Source organism: Lonchura striata, chromosome 4 (genome assembly GCF_046129695.1).
Source record: "Lonchura striata isolate bLonStr1 chromosome 4, bLonStr1.mat, whole genome shotgun sequence".
In the NCBI taxonomy this organism is placed as follows: domain Eukaryota; kingdom Metazoa; phylum Chordata; class Aves; order Passeriformes; family Estrildidae; genus Lonchura; species Lonchura striata.
This window is the reverse complement of record NC_134606.1, coordinates 7,492,658-7,508,733: the sequence shown is the minus strand read 5'-3', so window position 1 is coordinate 7,508,733 and position 16,076 is coordinate 7,492,658. Positions and strand designations below refer to the sequence as shown.

General features: G+C 42.2%; 1 long non-coding RNA gene across 4 annotated transcripts in view; it reads left to right on the top strand.

Moving 5' to 3' along the window:
* LOC110473294 (uncharacterized) overlaps positions 1 to 15,753 on the top strand; it is a 46,800-nt gene extending 31,047 nt beyond the window's left edge. For 2 of the 4 annotated variants that reach the window (XR_002465859.2, XR_013339793.1), the window contains exons 5-6: positions 13,580 to 13,727; positions 15,616 to 15,753. This is a non-coding gene — a long non-coding RNA (uncharacterized LOC110473294). The remainder of the gene's footprint in view (positions 1 to 13,579; positions 13,728 to 15,615) is intronic. The other 2 variants (XR_013339794.1, XR_002465860.2) reach the window with 2 other exon arrangements.
* Positions 15,754 to 16,076: the final 323 nt, after the last annotated feature.

Below are 16,076 nucleotides of genomic sequence, written 5' to 3'. Positions count from 1 at the left end.
TTTTTTTTGTCCTATTGTGGTAGGCACTTGCAGAGGATAAAGTCCATTAATACATGGGAGCTGATGAGACATAATAAGAATGATGTAAATACATTAAGTAGATAATTGTCTGGACAGTTGCATGGAGTTAAGAGTTTTAAGTTATTATCTGTGTTTATTGACTGGTCCATCAGCAGCATTCTGGGTCTGCTGCTTCATGACCAATATGAGCTGGGAGTGGAGAAAAGCTGTGAGAGAAGGAAAGCAGGGAGCTGGGGTCTCAGCCCTGGCTCATCACAGGGTGTTTCAGTGATATTAGGCCTTAAATTATGGCTGGGGTTGCAAAAGGAGGACCTGGTTGATTTGATTTCCAAGACTTCTGCCCTTAGTCTGCAACCTAATAACTCAAAACTATTGCTATCACCTTCCTTTAGCAAAAACCCTCTCAGTCCCTTTGCTCCTTGTTTGCAAAGGGGAATTGGATGCAGCTGCTGGAGCACGTAACAGTTGGTAGCCCTTTACTGTGTAAGTCAGAGAGAATGAACTAAATGCTCACAGCCTGTGTGCAGGAGGAGAAAATGACACTAATGCCTGTGGAAAAACAAAAGGAGTCAAGCAGGAAATAAATGAAAAGAATCCCTGAGAAAATGGATTTTGTGGTGTATTTAACCATGGCTCAGAGGAGGTGCCTATGAAATGAGAAAGTTTGCTTGCTTACTTGCTTGCCTGTAGGGTTTATTTATTTTTTAAAGTTTGCTTTAAAAAGAACAGGGAAGAAAAAAAATCAAGCAAAAAGTCAAGTTTCTCATCAGCTGGTGACTCAGACAGCTCAAGCTGTGAGCAGCTCTGTGATTTCTCACTAAGCAGCATGTGGTTCTCTCAGCCTTGGTGCAGAGACCCCCCTTGCAAGATCCATTTGGACAAGCCAAAATTTATGCTGGTGTCTAAAGCAAGGCAAGCAGATGGACTTTTATTGGAAGAGGAATGCTCTGAATGAAAGCAGGATTAGTTTTGTGGAAAATCACCTGTGTTAAATACTAGTTTGGGCCAGTGACTGATTTAGTGGTGGTGGATGGAGAAACATCTGTTTCCCTCGATCATTTTTAAACATTTCCCTCATCCCTTCATAGCACCTACAACTATTTCCAGATCAAAGTTCTAAGCTTTCTGAACATTTTGTATATTTAGTGAACACCTTAATGAAGCAATGACCTTTCTCCATAAGACAAGAGTTGGATGAACTGGGATTCCTACATGTTTGCACAGCTTTCTTCCTCATACCCAGCATGGTTGTGAGTGCCACAATTACACATTGCTGTAGTGCCAGGCTTATCTGGAATAAGGTTTCACATCCATCAGTCAAGCATCAGGATCTCCTGTACTAAAGATACAATTGATCCAGGATGTAAGATTACAGGAGGGTAAGAAATGGGTTTCCAGGCCATGTAAATTGACAAAACGTTGACAATTTTTGTCAGAATTTTTCTTTTAGCATTTAATACAGACCACCTGAAATATTTTTGATAATTTTTAAGCCATATACTTTTGAGTCAAGCAACTATTTATTTCCTATCTATTTTATACATACATATTGTAGAATTGTCAGCATGTGGTGCTTTTTTTTTTCTTTCATTGAAAAAATTAAAATGGGGCATTCTGAGAATTCTGAACCTGAAATACTTTCCAAACCATTTTTTTCCAGTTTCTCCAGAGAATTTCCCTGCAGTCCTATAATGACTTGAATGAAGCCATTTAAAATAGACTAAACAGGCAAAGTATTTAAATTACAATATTCCAAATGGCAGACACTTCAGAGAGAGGCATTGGGACATGCTGTGTGTTTTTCAGCACATCTCAGTCCTTTGGTACATATGTATTAAAAAACATCTTTCTTTTTGCCATGATACTCCTCATTCGAGGAGGGTGTGCTTCTTGGAACAAACTTGCAGTCCAAATGGTCTCAGGATGAAATCTATTAAGGTTGAACAAGTTGTATAACTAGCCTTTTGCTAATTAATGGCAATATACCACACAGTTGTTAATAGTTATGTCATGGGTTGTGGATTTTTTCCCAAACTTTATTTTCTATTGCTGAGGCTTTTGATTATTTTTTGAAAGAACAACAATGTTGTACCAATGTGCAGCTTCTGGAAGAGCTTAGGTAGATTGAAAAAGCATTTCTGAGAGCTGACTGAATTGGATAATCTTTGTTTTCCAGATATTTTTTCCTCTCTGTTTCATCCATACTGATATGACTGGCATTTTAATTACATAATATTGCACTTTTTGAAATTGCATTTCCCTGTGATGGTGGAATAGCAGTTCTCCCATCAAGATACATGAAAGTGTATATGGTTGTGGGTGGGGGAAGGAATTCAATATATTTTATGCAAAACTCATCTATACTCCAAAAATGAGCCAATTTCCATGTGGAAACAGATTTGGCCTCGTTTAAAAGCTGGCTGACTTCCCTGGAAAATGTATCCATTTCGGCCAACAGCTCTCTAAACTAACAGAACTTTCTTTGCAAACATTTTAAACCCAAAACGCAATACAGAAAACTTTTCAGGACGAGTTTGTTTGCTGTTCTTTACTTCTTCAGTGGTCACCCAGTTATGAAATTGGCTTGGTGTCATGGTGAGCAGCTTCAGCTTTTCCAGAAGTTCAAGACAGCAACTACAGTCCCAAGCAATCGAAAACCTGGGTTTATCCTCTCATCTAGAGCCTGGGATCAACCTCAACACAGAGCTCCTTGGTGCCATTCTTTATTCATGGAGAGGAATGCCCAGCACAAGCTAATCCCAAAACTAAACCCCAGGCCCTATCATGCCTCTGGGTCTGAAATATCACGATAAACCATGCAGGCACACTTAAAATGGAGAAAAATGTATCCATTTGCTGATGTTGGGAAGTTGTGTGAGGAAATTCCTGGGCACCATGCTAAGGTTTTCCTGTAGAGTTTGGCTTGTGCCAAGGATGATTTTGTTATGTGGACCTGCCAGGTGCCCTGCCTTTGTCTTTAGACACCCCCAAACTTCTGGGGAGACAATATACGTTTGCACAGGCTCCTCAGGGTTCAGACAATTCCAGCAGGAAGAGAGCAAGAAAAAGGGCATTTTGTCGCTCTGAGAAAGGCTGTTCTGTTAGTGAAGCGTGGGGGAATATGCAGCCTAATACCTGATGTTTGACCTGTTTTTGAAATCAGAATATCTTTCCTTCTATCTTCTTTATCATCCCAGTCCTGCTAAATCTCACTCTCTGAGGAAGTGGCATTTGGTGGCTGACATCCATTTGAGCCATCCTGACCAGCTCCTGCTTGGCTCTGCTGTCAGAGCATGGTGAGGTCCCTACAAGATTCTGAGCTGCAGGACATAGTTTTAGGAGCCCCACATTTTGGCTCCATCCTGTTTCATTCAGCTGGCCCACTGCAGCTGTCCCCTCCTGTGACCTGCTGCTCCAGGTGTGCCACCTGTCACCAAAGGGACACAATGAAGACTTCTGTGTCCCAGACCAAGTTAAAAGTCTGCAGCTCTTGAGCAGGTCTTGGACTATTGGTGACAGCAATGGTGCTTTGAGTGACCTGGTTTAGTGGAAGGTGTCCCTGTTGATGGCAGGGGGTTGGAACTGGCTGATCTTTAAGGTCCCTTCCAACCCAAACCATTCTGTGACTCTGTGACAAAGTGGTTTTTCTCTTGGTCACACAGGTGAATGGGAGACCTTGTTTTGCAACAGGTTCCTCTCTGGCTTAAAGCACACAGTTCAAAACCCACTCACTAGCTGCTTAAACATCTAAAGAAAATTCTCTTTCAGGATTCTATTTTCATGGTCGGTTTTAATGTGTGATCATCTTTCACTTTTGAAAACTTACATTAAAAACTCCAACATAATTTCTTTCTTTGCCAATGTCAATGAAAGAGGAGGAAGAATATTGTCATTTGGATTGCTAATATGCTTTTCTGGGTTGTCATAGCAATAAAATATTATTATTATGTTTGATTTTTATTTAGGAATTTCCTTTAAGCTTGAGATTTAAACTGAACTAACAGATCTTCTCAAACAATTGGTGTCATACTTTGGACAAGAGGATGCTTAAATGGAAAAGAACAGACAGTTCAGGTGCTCTTTCGTCTTTCTGTTAATTTTACTTATCCCCTTGATGCTACTGTCCTTAATAGAGACATCCTGAAGCTGGTTCAGCTGATCAATACATTTATGCAACAGTCAGGAGCTGCCATATGGCGACATTCTCTTCTGAGCATGTTCCCGACTCCCGGCTGGGTCTATTTCTGGATTTACTGAGAATCCTCTGAGAATAACAGCTGGGTGTAAAATGATAGCCTGAGGGTGCTGTCCAACACACACTTCAGATTTTGGATTATTTATATATTTCGGCAGATAGTGACAAAGTGGAACTCTCTGCCTTATGGTTTCTGATTCTAGAAAGCAGGGTTTGGGGGTTGATTTTAAATTTTTTTTTTATTTTTTTTTTATTTTTATTTTTTTTTTTTTTTGCCTACTAAATGCTTTGAGTGAAGCAGTGGGGTAGCTTCCTGGAGGAACTTGTTCTTGGTATAGGCACATCAACAAAATTAACCTGCTGAAACATGGAACTGTGGGCTTTGGGTGCTTGTCTTTGGTGCTGGGCATATTTTAAATACTGAGACTGCTGGAGGTTGAGCTTTTATGATTAATCCAAGGGGAATTCCTGGAAAAGATGGTGGAAGTGTCTCCCTGACCTCAATGACCCCTGCTTGGGCTCCTCAGGTGTATTGTTGCTCTATTGTATTGGCTCCCTTGGTGATTTCTGCACATGCACAGAGCAGCAAAGTACAAACTAATTCTCTCTGTGTTTGGATGCAGCTGAAAACCACTTATTTCTCTGACCTTCTTAGAGCTGCTTTTATCATTTCCCTTCAGCACACGCTGTTCAAGACTGTGGCCAAAGGAAGTTGATTGCAGATTTTGCCCCTCATTCTGTGTTATGCCAACATTCCATGGAAAGTGAACTGGTTTGCAGGTCAGCCCAGGTGCCACTCAGCCCGTGTGCATTTCTCCAATCTCAGTGTTGAAGATCCACAGCATATATGAACCAATAGTCCCAAATGTTTGTCTTTGGCCTGGGAAAATATCGTGAGAGTGGGAGGAATTGCTTGCAATTTACTCTGCAAAAGGCTTCAAATAATCCCAAATTATTCTCATTTTGAAATCTTTTAAAAGTCACACTAACTGAGGCCAGGTTCTCTCAACTGGATGGGCAGTATGGCGTGAAGTAATGAGAAAGAGGAGGAAGCAGATTTTGCAAATAGCAGAGCAGATCAGTCCAGATGAGGATCCCCACAAGTTACTTGGTGCTCAGTGGCTGAACTCCTCACAGCCCTTCTGTGAAGATGCAAACTGCTCCAGGGCACTTGGGGTGATGCTGGTGTCTCTGTGTTTCTGCCCCCTGAGGAATGTGTGCCTGGCACAGTGACCATCACTTGATGTGCTTCATTTCAGTCAGCACAAGCCCCATTTCAGCCCAGGACCTTCTCACGTTTCTCACTGCTTTCAAGACTGAAGCTGTAGGCACCACCCATGAATGATTCACATTTCTAGAGGCAATTGTTCCCATTAAAGAATGAGTTGTATTTTGTACATAGAAGTGAATGACCCTACGGAGAGTAAAATATTTTCCTAGCCTAGCTTATTTTTGTGCCAGAAAACACTACCCTAAGACTAACTTATCCAATGATTTCCAGATACAATTTCCAACTGATTTTAAGAGTAAGATGAATTTTCCAGGCAGACAGAGTTGAAAGGACATTTTTGTCTAACTGTTCACTGGTAATAGAGAGATCTGCATGGACTGACTAGAAAACAGCCTGTGGTATGTCTTGATAGGGCCTCATAGTCAGTTTTGTGGCCTACCATTAGTGGAAGTACAGAATCACAGAATCACAGAGTAATGAGGTTGGAAGAGACCTCTACGATCATCAAGTCCAACCTATGCCCTAACACCACAACTAGACTATAGTACCAAGTGCCAAGCCCAGTCTTTTTTTAAACATATCCAGAGATGGTGATTCCACCACCTCCCTAGGAAGACAATTCCAGTATTTTATTATTCTTTCAGTGATTTTTTTTTCCTAATATCCAACCTAAACCTTCCCTGACGTAGCTTGAGACTGTGTCCTCTTGTTCTGCCAGTTGCTGCCTGGTGGTAAATACCTGAAGTTCATAACATCTACTGCCACTTCCCTTTCTTAGTGCAGAAGGTAAAAAGTAAAAGGAGCTGTTAAACAGTTTCTTGAAGAGTTTTGAAGATTTATGCTGGAAAGTATTTTGATGTTTGTAAGGCGCATTCAGTGACCACAGGTGGTGTAGGGGTGATGAGTATTTTAGTGCTAGGAATTATTTCAGGATGAGAAATTGCAGGAATTATTTCAGTGTGGTCATGGCATAATGGGAGGTGTTGGTATCTCTAGAGGCTAAGCAGTGCAGTTAGGAGATATAGACATATTCCTGATATTATTCACGGAACAGAGGCATGGGGTTTGAGATGGGTGTTTTATTTTCCACCACCTTCTGGAATCCAAGTCCTGCTTTGACTTTGATGTTGTCTCCTGTCCCTGCAAATAATGTGGCCTTTTGGGAGTGCAGTTCAGGTCTAGACTGAGCACCTGGATAATACTGTGCCCACCATTCCCAGGGGATATTACAATCTCTAACTTATTCATCTGCATGACCCTGAAATTAAGCTTTTGACACATGTAATTAATCAAACAAAATAAAAACAATGCAGTTGATTCAGATCCTATGAATGGGATCAGTCATAAAGTCATCCCCATTCCTAACTTTTAGGGAAGGATGGAGCCCATCTCCTGTATGTCTTCCTTCAAAGAAGACAGAATTATTCCACAGAATTATCCATCTTCAAGGTGAATTCTGAATTTGCTGCTCTGCTTTTTCTTCTGGTTGCTTCCAATACTGTGGCAAGAGGACAAAATCAATGAAAAATGTAATTTTTTTTTTTTTAAGGTTATAGGTAACCTCATGTTAACCCAGAAAACACCCAACATCTTTAATGACCAATCCTGCCAACACTTGGGATCAAATAGGCACCTTCTCCAAATGGAGAGAGGTGGTCCTGGGGATCAAAGCCCAGGGTCCACTCAAAGGTCCAGGCAGGAGCAAATGGAGATGAGGCTGCAGACAAGACTGTCACCAGCTGAGGATGGTGTTGATGTCCCTGGGTTGAGCTGGAATGGGGTCCTGGGACACAGGTAGGAGTGTGTGTGGGGCTTTCAGGGAAAGCTGGGCAGGGACATTAACACCTATTTATGCCCTTGGGACCTTGGCACTGTCTGATATTTTCTTTACATTTCATAAATTAACTTCACAAGACCAAATGATAGGGAGCAGCACCTTGGGAAGGTAAGCAGGAATGTGCATTCAGAGGTGTCAGCTTGTTAAAAACTCAGAGCTTAGCAGCCTTGAGGGAAGGGGAAACCAAGGAAGAGAAATCATTGAACCAAGCCAGTGTTCAAGGAGCTTTCTGCCATGCATAGCAGTTTATGGGCCTCAAGTAGCCTTGAAAAAAGTCACCTATAAGTTTTGTAATTGATTTCAGAGAGCATAAGTTTAAGGCTGTGTGTTTAGAAACCCTGTTAGGAAACAGATTTTGCAATTCCCTTTGAAAACAGCACTTTGGTGTGATGAGGACTTTCATCGTTGCTGGATGTTTATTCAGAATAAGAACAACAGTTACATACTAGATGAGTATGACTGACCACATAAGAGGGCCTGTCCCTGACTGTTTCCTGGCTAATATCCAAATATAGCTTCATCCCATAGATTTGCCCATATAAACACAGACACCTTGCTAGCATGTGTAAGTTAGGAATGAATTTGCCATGGGCTCTTTTCATAATAAATGGAGGTAGAGACAAATCTGTGACTCAGATCTTGGTGAACTGAACAAATATCTGGAGGGAGAAGAAAGCTTTGCTTTGCTCAGACTACTGCTTTATATGGGCACAGGCCCGCTGACATCCATGTATTTCCTACACCTAAACCAAGGTCAGATAAATCCAGGCTGGAGAGCTGGTTCTTCTTGCCTTCTTCCCTCACCTATTAAATTGTACATATTATAATCCTCTCCATGCAGCCAGCACCTATCCAGGGAAGGGAGGTTTGATTATGCCCAAATACCAGTTCTGCCCTCCTGTTCTGCCCATGGGACCAGCATGTGGCACTCATGGTCCAAAGTTAATTTTCTCCCTTTGAATGGAATCCCAAGTCCAGATTTCTCTGGCATGGATGGTGAGGAAAGTGCATCTAAGATGTGTGCAAAATGGCTCAGACACTCACTGGAGCCTCCGCTTGCAAAGAGACACGTGCCTTGGAAATATTCACTGGGTATATTAAAAGACATCATGTGACGAAGACTTTTTAAAGCTGGTTCAACTTCCCATTTATCCCTATTAGTGCATATTAATTCTTAGTAAACCAAGCAAAAGGTGATCTTAGATCCAGGAGGATCAACAAAGCACTAATTTCTTTTCTGTTTGCTCATTCAGAGCACATTTCCAAGAAAATCCTTAGGGCCCAACTATTTTATTGCCTAGAGGGCTTTAATATGGGGATGGAAGGGCCTTCCAGGCCACAAAGCAACTGGATCTCCTGATGTGACTGCATTAATAGCACTGATGGGAGAACACTAATCCAAGAGAAATGTGAGCTGTGGGTGGGAGACACAAGCCAGAGCTCTATAGTTGGTACAAGTGTAGGTGTTCAGCCTAGACAAAAATGCAGAAGTGTTCCTGTGCTGCCTTTGGATATAGGGCCCTCGTGGGGAGCCATAAGTGAAACACCACAAAGCTGTGCTCAGAGTCTAACTCTGCACTTTGATAATAATGATATCCTTCCCCAGAAAAAGTGTGTTCTGTTTTCTGACAGTTAATGCAGTGAAACAAGTTTCCCAACTGGCAGCAAAATGAGATACTGTAATTTCCAAAGTGTTTGGGCAGTTTGAAGGGCTTGGCAGACAGTGGAATCTTTTTCAAGAGCTGGAGGCCAGAATGCTGTTTGGCTGTGTAAAAGTTTTCCCCTTCATCCCCACGTGCCCCCCAAACTGACCTTGTGCCCAGGGAGGCCGGTGGAGGTCTGGCCCATGTCGTCCTGGGGAAAAATAGCAGCCAGAAGTGGAAAAACACCTGCATTGAGCCCAGCCAGACAGAGCTGCCAGTCTGAACGAGTCCAGTTAGGAATTAAAAGCCCCAGCTGACATCCTGTGATGCCAGCAATATTTCTTTAAGTCAGATTCATCATATGAATTGCATTAGCTCTACTAATTTTCATCAACATGCTGTGTGGGTACATGCTTTGCTATGCATTTCCGTGAATGAAAAAACTGCATTGGGCCCACCAATTTCCATCAGTGCACTGTCTGGTACTCACTTTGATGCACACTGCTGTGAATGAAATCTCAGCAGAACAATTCCAGCATTCCTGAGTACTGGCACTGCTTATAACTTGTATCTGAATTTAGTCCCACCCCAGACCTGGCATGTCACCTTTGCCTTGAACAATAATACAGATTGAAGCACTTTCTGTTCTTGCAGTGTTGGATTTCTTGACCCAGGTTTCTCAGTTCAAGGGTTTATTTTTATTTCACTTTTCTTGCCTTCTTTTTTTCTTTTCTTTCTGAGTTACATGGGGTTTATTTCTCATTTATCAAGTTACAGATGAGAACCAAAGGCAGTCCCTGCTGCTAAGTTACATGCTCTCCTTATTATGTGCTTTCAATCTTTTTAGTCCAACTTTGCCATAGGTGCCATGATACTATTCAGAAGAGTAAATCAATCAAGTCAGATAGCCAAAAACTTCCAAAAACATTTGCTAGCAAACATTTTCATCCTCATTATACATATGTGCAGTTGTTTTAGTTATGACTGGTGTTTTAGTTATGAATGGTGATATCACTGTTTGTTATTGCTTGTTAGAAATCAGCACTGATTTCACAGAGGGTTACTGTGAACCTGGTAGTCTTTGAAATTCAAAGCAACCTGTCTGATCTTCAGCCCTGATGGGTGGTTTAGGTTATCTCTGAGCTGGAAAGTGAGTAATTATGTAATCATAGCCAGCCCATTTTTGGTCAGAGCTGCATCTTGCACTACAGATGAAGCCCTGATTGAAAGTGCAGGATGTGACCAAGTAGCCACTGAAGAGCACTGAGAACAAGAAGGGACTTTTAAACTAAAAGAAGGTGAATTTAGATTACATTTAAGGAAGAAGTTTTTTGCAATCAGGGCAATGGAACCCAGGGAACAGTTTTGTCAGAGAGGTGGTAGATAACCCCTGCCTGAGAACATTCAAGGACGATGGTTGCTCTGAGAAACCTGATCTAGCTGGAGATGTCCCTGCTCATTGCAGGTTGGACTAGATGACCTTTAAATGTTCCTTGCAACTCCAATTACTCTATGATCCAATGAAAATCTAGAGACAAAAATGTGTCTCAGTAGCCTGTGTTTCTCTAGTAAAGAGTTTGCTGGGAGCCTCCTGCCACTTCTCTCTTCCAAGTGCCACTGGGAGTTTTGGTGTGCTTTGCCACTGCACAGTTTCTGGGAAGGGTTTGGGTGATGTGGCACGCAGATGTGTGACCGTTTTTATTTGTCACTGTGAGGGATCACATCACCTGGTTGCTGGGAAGGGTTTGGGTGGTGTGGCACAAAGATGTGTGACCATTTTTATTTGTCATTGTGAGGGATCACATCACCTGCATCAGCAGAAGCTAATCGATCAGAAGCCAGTGCAGCTGCACAGATTTCTGCCAGCTGAAGATATGGCAAGTAGTTTCTTATGCCAACTGGAAGAAAATGCAAATTATCTTATGCTCATCCCGGGCTTCCCAGCGTGGATGCTCTTGCAAACCTCACTGCTCCCTTCAGTTCAGCTGGTATTTCTGTTCCCTGGTGCACAGTGCACTCCAGGAGTATCTGCTGCCTGAGCCAATGTAAGTAATCCAGTGCTCGTGTAGGACCTTTGGGGAGACTCAGAGTAGATTGCAACTAGAAAATGTGAAGATACTGAATTACTAAGTAGCACAGCCTTTATTTAGTTATTAATTAGCAAAGTGCCTCAAAGAAAGAAAGCAGCCTATGTATGAACATGTATATGCACCTCTTTCTATCTCATTATACATATGTGCAGTTGTTTTAGTCACATAAGCCATGTGTACAGCTGAATTTATCCTCCTATGAGTCTGTTTTGCTCCCTGAGCAGACAGAAAGTCTCAGATTGTGAAGGACTGTGGAACATCTGCAACCTCATTTCCTCAGTGCTTTGCCAGGTGGCCTGGGTTAAAGAGACACAGTCCAGCTGCTTTTGGTACCTGAGGAAAAGTCAGTCCCAGGCACTCTAAAAGCTGTGTAGAAGCAGGACATTTCCAGAACCACTTCCTTGGTGAGACTTTTTTGGGACCTCGTAGGGATCTGACAGCGTGGGTGCTCATGTTGTCAGCTCACCCAGAGGAGAGCCCTCACCCAGGGAGAGAAACACCAACCATGGCCTGTCTAAAGGAGCACAGTGGTACAGCTATTTTAATGTAGCCCAGTGACTGGAATCTTTACAGAAAGCAAAAGCTATGCAGAGCATATTTGTTGGCATACTGGTTCCCCTGTTATGACATGCACTATGACATTTTGCAAGGAGTATAAAAATATTTGAAATGGGTATTGATAAATAAAACTAAAATTACGAGGAAAAATATGTTAAAAATCCTGAAAGCTTTAGTTTTGTTCATGCTTAGCCAATCAGTCTTTACAATCACACCACAGAGTGGGGAAATGTGTTTTTAATATCCAACAGAATTGTTAATATATTTCTTTGACATTGCCTTGAGGACCAGGCTGAGGATTCCAGTTTCCACTGGGATCTCTGAGAGTTATGGGAACACAGTAGTCAGTGCACTTTAAAGAGCATAAGAACCATCTCATGCTGACAGCTCCCCAAAAGCCTCTGGATGTTTCTGGAAGCAAGACATAGCAATAGGAACCATCTGAATATTTGTCAGAAATTTTATGAATGAAATTGGGAAAAAAAATTCACCGAGAGAATCTGGGGAAAAGTCTGAAGTTGGTAGTACAGCCAGGGATAAGAACTGCATGGTCAGCCAGATAACTGTGATAAAATATATTGTAATGCAGTACATACATGGGGGAAAAGAGAAAAAATTTGTTCAGAATTATCCAGAGGCCAGAGGTTTGTGGTAAAACTCATCAGACTGAGTTCTGCTGTCATGGTTTATCCAAGGGGTTAGTAGGGACCAGAAACACTTTAAGTATGGAGTTAATTCTACCCAAACAGTGTAAAAACACACACAGCTTTGGTGCCTATAATTGACAGAAATACCATTACAATGATTTAAGGATTAAAGAAAATACCTCCACAGGCAAAACACCTGGGACATACAAAGTACTCTGTTCAGCAAGCCCAAAGGAAATGAAGTGGTTGAATTGGTTACAACATCTACACATCCACTCATGAAGAAACTACCAGATTCTAAAGGGTTCTCTCAGTTTATGGAGACCATTTTAGTGAATGTCTAAGTGCTGAAGTGCTGAAGCCAGACAATTTCAAGCTGATGATGAAGTCTGAGTTTTAACAATGAAGGTAACTAACCCTTGAAGAAAAAGGTGGCAAGAGAAGCAGCCATTTCTCCATCCCATAGTGACTTCATATCAAGATTGGTGGCCTTTCTAGAGACAGAAAAGTACTCTACTATTGTACAAATGAAAATCCTCTTCCCAATATCACATAACTGGGAGAAATGCAGTGTCCTATGAGAAAAGTTATGTTAATTGATTCAAAAGCCCTTTTCATTCCTTAAAACCCTGTGAGCAAAATTGCACATTGGACTATTTCAGGTTGAGCTATTTAAACTCTCTGAATATTTTGTGCTAACAAGTTTTCCTGAACAGCATCAACTAGACATGCAACAAAGGCTGTGAAGGTATCCAAGGACACATCTACATCTTCAGGCACAAACAGATGTCTGTGAAATGTTGATTTGGTGTCTGGCTTTCCAGCACACACCAATTGTGATGGAACTGGAAACTGCATTTACCCACTGGATGGGTTGTAGATATCCCAGTACCTTAAATCCCCAGAGTAATTGCTCACAATATCCAGTGTGAACTAAACAAGCCACTGCTAAAATCAAATGTAATTGGAGTAGCCCACTAATCAAGTGGATTTCACAGAGATAGTGGCCTTCATGAGGGCTGCAAGGAGAATGCAATGGGAGAATTACTGTATATATGTTCCCTTTGCTAAGTGATTCTGCAATTCTATGGTTGGACTTGATTGGACTTGACAATCCTAAAGATCTTTTCCAACTCAAATGATTCTCTCATTCTGTGATTTTCTGTGATTCTCTGATTTCCTGTGTTTGCTTCCTGAATGGACTCTTTCAGTCTAGTTTTTCATTTCAGTTTCAGAATAATTTGCATGTGGAATCTTAAGCACTGCGTTTTGCCAGCTTAAAAGAAGACAATTTCCCTATTGCAAAGAACTTCTTCTGTGCCATCAGTGGAGAGTTTGGACAACTTATTTATTTCAGATGCCTGGCTGGAGCCAAAGGTGACCTGTCATTGCTTTCAAGCAGGATCCATCTTCTGGCCGAGTGGCTGGGCTGGGGTGGCCAGCAGAGCAGCACGTGCTCCTCCTGGCTCAGCAGCAAGTAAGACAATCCTGGGACACTGCAGAAGGTGAGGGGACACAGAAGATCAGGGATGGGTGGTGGAGCCTGAGGAATCCTGAAGGGAGAGACAGTGAGCACGCAGTCTGCAGGGAGAGGGGCTGGGAGTGAGGTCAGGAGCAAGGTGCAGCTGCTGGTTTTGGGGTGGCACAGGCACGTGGGACAGCCTCAATAACCCCTGTGCACCTCTGAGCTCAGTGAGGCTGCAAGGCGATGCTTCAAATGAAGGCAGAGAGTATTTAGCACCTTCCCATGCCAAGAACCTCACTGTTGATCCTCCAATGTCTTTTCTACCCAGCCAAGTCAGCTTGTGCTTGGGAGAGATTTAATATCAAACATAGTGTGAAATTCAATCTCTCCTGTTAGACGAGCTCTGACAATGGAGCTGCCATGTGCTTCGTGGGTCATGTCAACCTTAATTTACTGCCCCGGGTACTGTGGAAATGTCTCAAGATTGTCACACTCCCACACTGCTGAGCTCTTGGCTTGTACACAGTGACCAGGCAGAAGGTAATCACAGGAATGGGGCCTTTTAGAGGGAGGAAAATAGCATTCAAAAGCAGCCATGGGCACCCTCCACTATTACTGGACCTGTTGAAATTTATGTGGACTGGTACATTACTGACAACACAGCAAGCCACCAAATGACAAAAAAAAATCAGAGATAGTAAAAGATAAATTCTTGGAACATTGAAGGAAAAGACGAGAGAGAGAGAAGAAGCATATTTAATTCATGATGTGGGGAGAATAAAAAAAATGAGTCCAAAAAATGTCAGATGACCCCTCCTCAAGTGTCAAATCCACTTAGACTGCAAGAAAGGAGGCTAACTTCTTTAACCATATATAAAGCATACACAAAACTTCAGTATTCTTTTTATTTTCAATAATAATAAAAAAAGGAAATAGCCAATAGCATCTTTCATCTGAGTCAGCTTCAATATCTTTCTCCTACCCTAACCCAGGCAGTATTGCTGCTGTTTGGTTCAGGCTGTTCTTCCTACAGCTTACAGAGCTACAGCACATATGAGGTTAATGCTGCAATTTTAGTTCCATTTCCCACTGACCATTTTTTTCATGTATTTCAAACAGTGGGAGCAAAGAGACATTGTTTTGCTTGTAGGAACCAAGCATTAAGAAATCAGAACTGAAATGGCAGGACTCCCTCATTAAAGATGAAATGCAGATGCTGTGTGGTGCAGTTTGTAGGCAGACTGTGCAAGTAAAACTCCCTGAGCCTGTGTAAGCTCCAGGGCCCAAGAGGATTTGCCTGTCCCCACACTGCCCCTCTCTGCAGTTCAGAGATACCTTGTTTTGTTCTCAGTTCTTTGGCATTGGATGAAAGTCCATGTACTGTTCTATATCAGATTAGTGGTCTGAATGGGAAGACAGATTTAAATAGTTTTAAGACAGAGGAAATCTTTCTTTCTAAATAAATATCACAAAAGGCAAATAGTCATCAGAATACTGTTTGTGTAGGAAAGAGGCCAGTAAAATCATGCATAAAGGTCCTGAGCCATGCTGCAAGTTTATTGATTTTCCTAACACAGACCCCTCTGGTGTAGCTTTTGGAGGCTTCCCCAGCAGCAGCCAGCAGGACCTTCTCAAGCACTATCAGCTTGGGGAATGAAACTATGATTTTTGTGATGGATGTTCCAGATGGGTATGCCAGAAATCCAGCTTTCATTCCCTTCTGTTAATTAAGATAGTGAGGTTTAGCTCCCAGAGGATCTTACAGAGTCTGATACACTGCAATGAACCTTCTCACCCCTGCTCCCAGAATTTAAATGCAAAATACCTACCTGGCTCCTCGCCACATGTCCTTTGTCTTCCCCAGTAATACCCTAACCCCTCTGCTACAGGACATGTCCTACCAGGTGGATTTTGTGGTCTCTTTCTAGATATAAGGACAAGATCAGTGAAAGACCCACTGTGGGTCTGAAAAGCAGCTGTGCCTACGGCTCTCCAGTGGTGGGATATCTGAACTGCCTCAAGCTGAGCAGGGAATTGAACCAAGGACTCCCACAATTTGTTTTCCCCACTGCTTCTCAAGTGAAAACACAATATTACTCCCTAGAAATGGCAGAGACAGGTCCTGGAAAAAATAGGAGGATCAGTACTGTGCCAGCAGCGGGACTCTTCAGCTCATTGACAGCAACTCTACTCTGCAAGGTGGATGAATGATGATCTGATTGTGAGCCTCTCTGATGTCTTCCTAAAAATCACAGAAAAGTGACTTTCCCAAGGTGTTGAAGAAAACCTGTGGCATGAAGGCATTAAGGGCTCCATTTTGGGGTGAAATTTTGCATCAACCTCTAGTTTGCTTGAAAACGCATCAAAAATCATGCAGTGCTCTGGTACA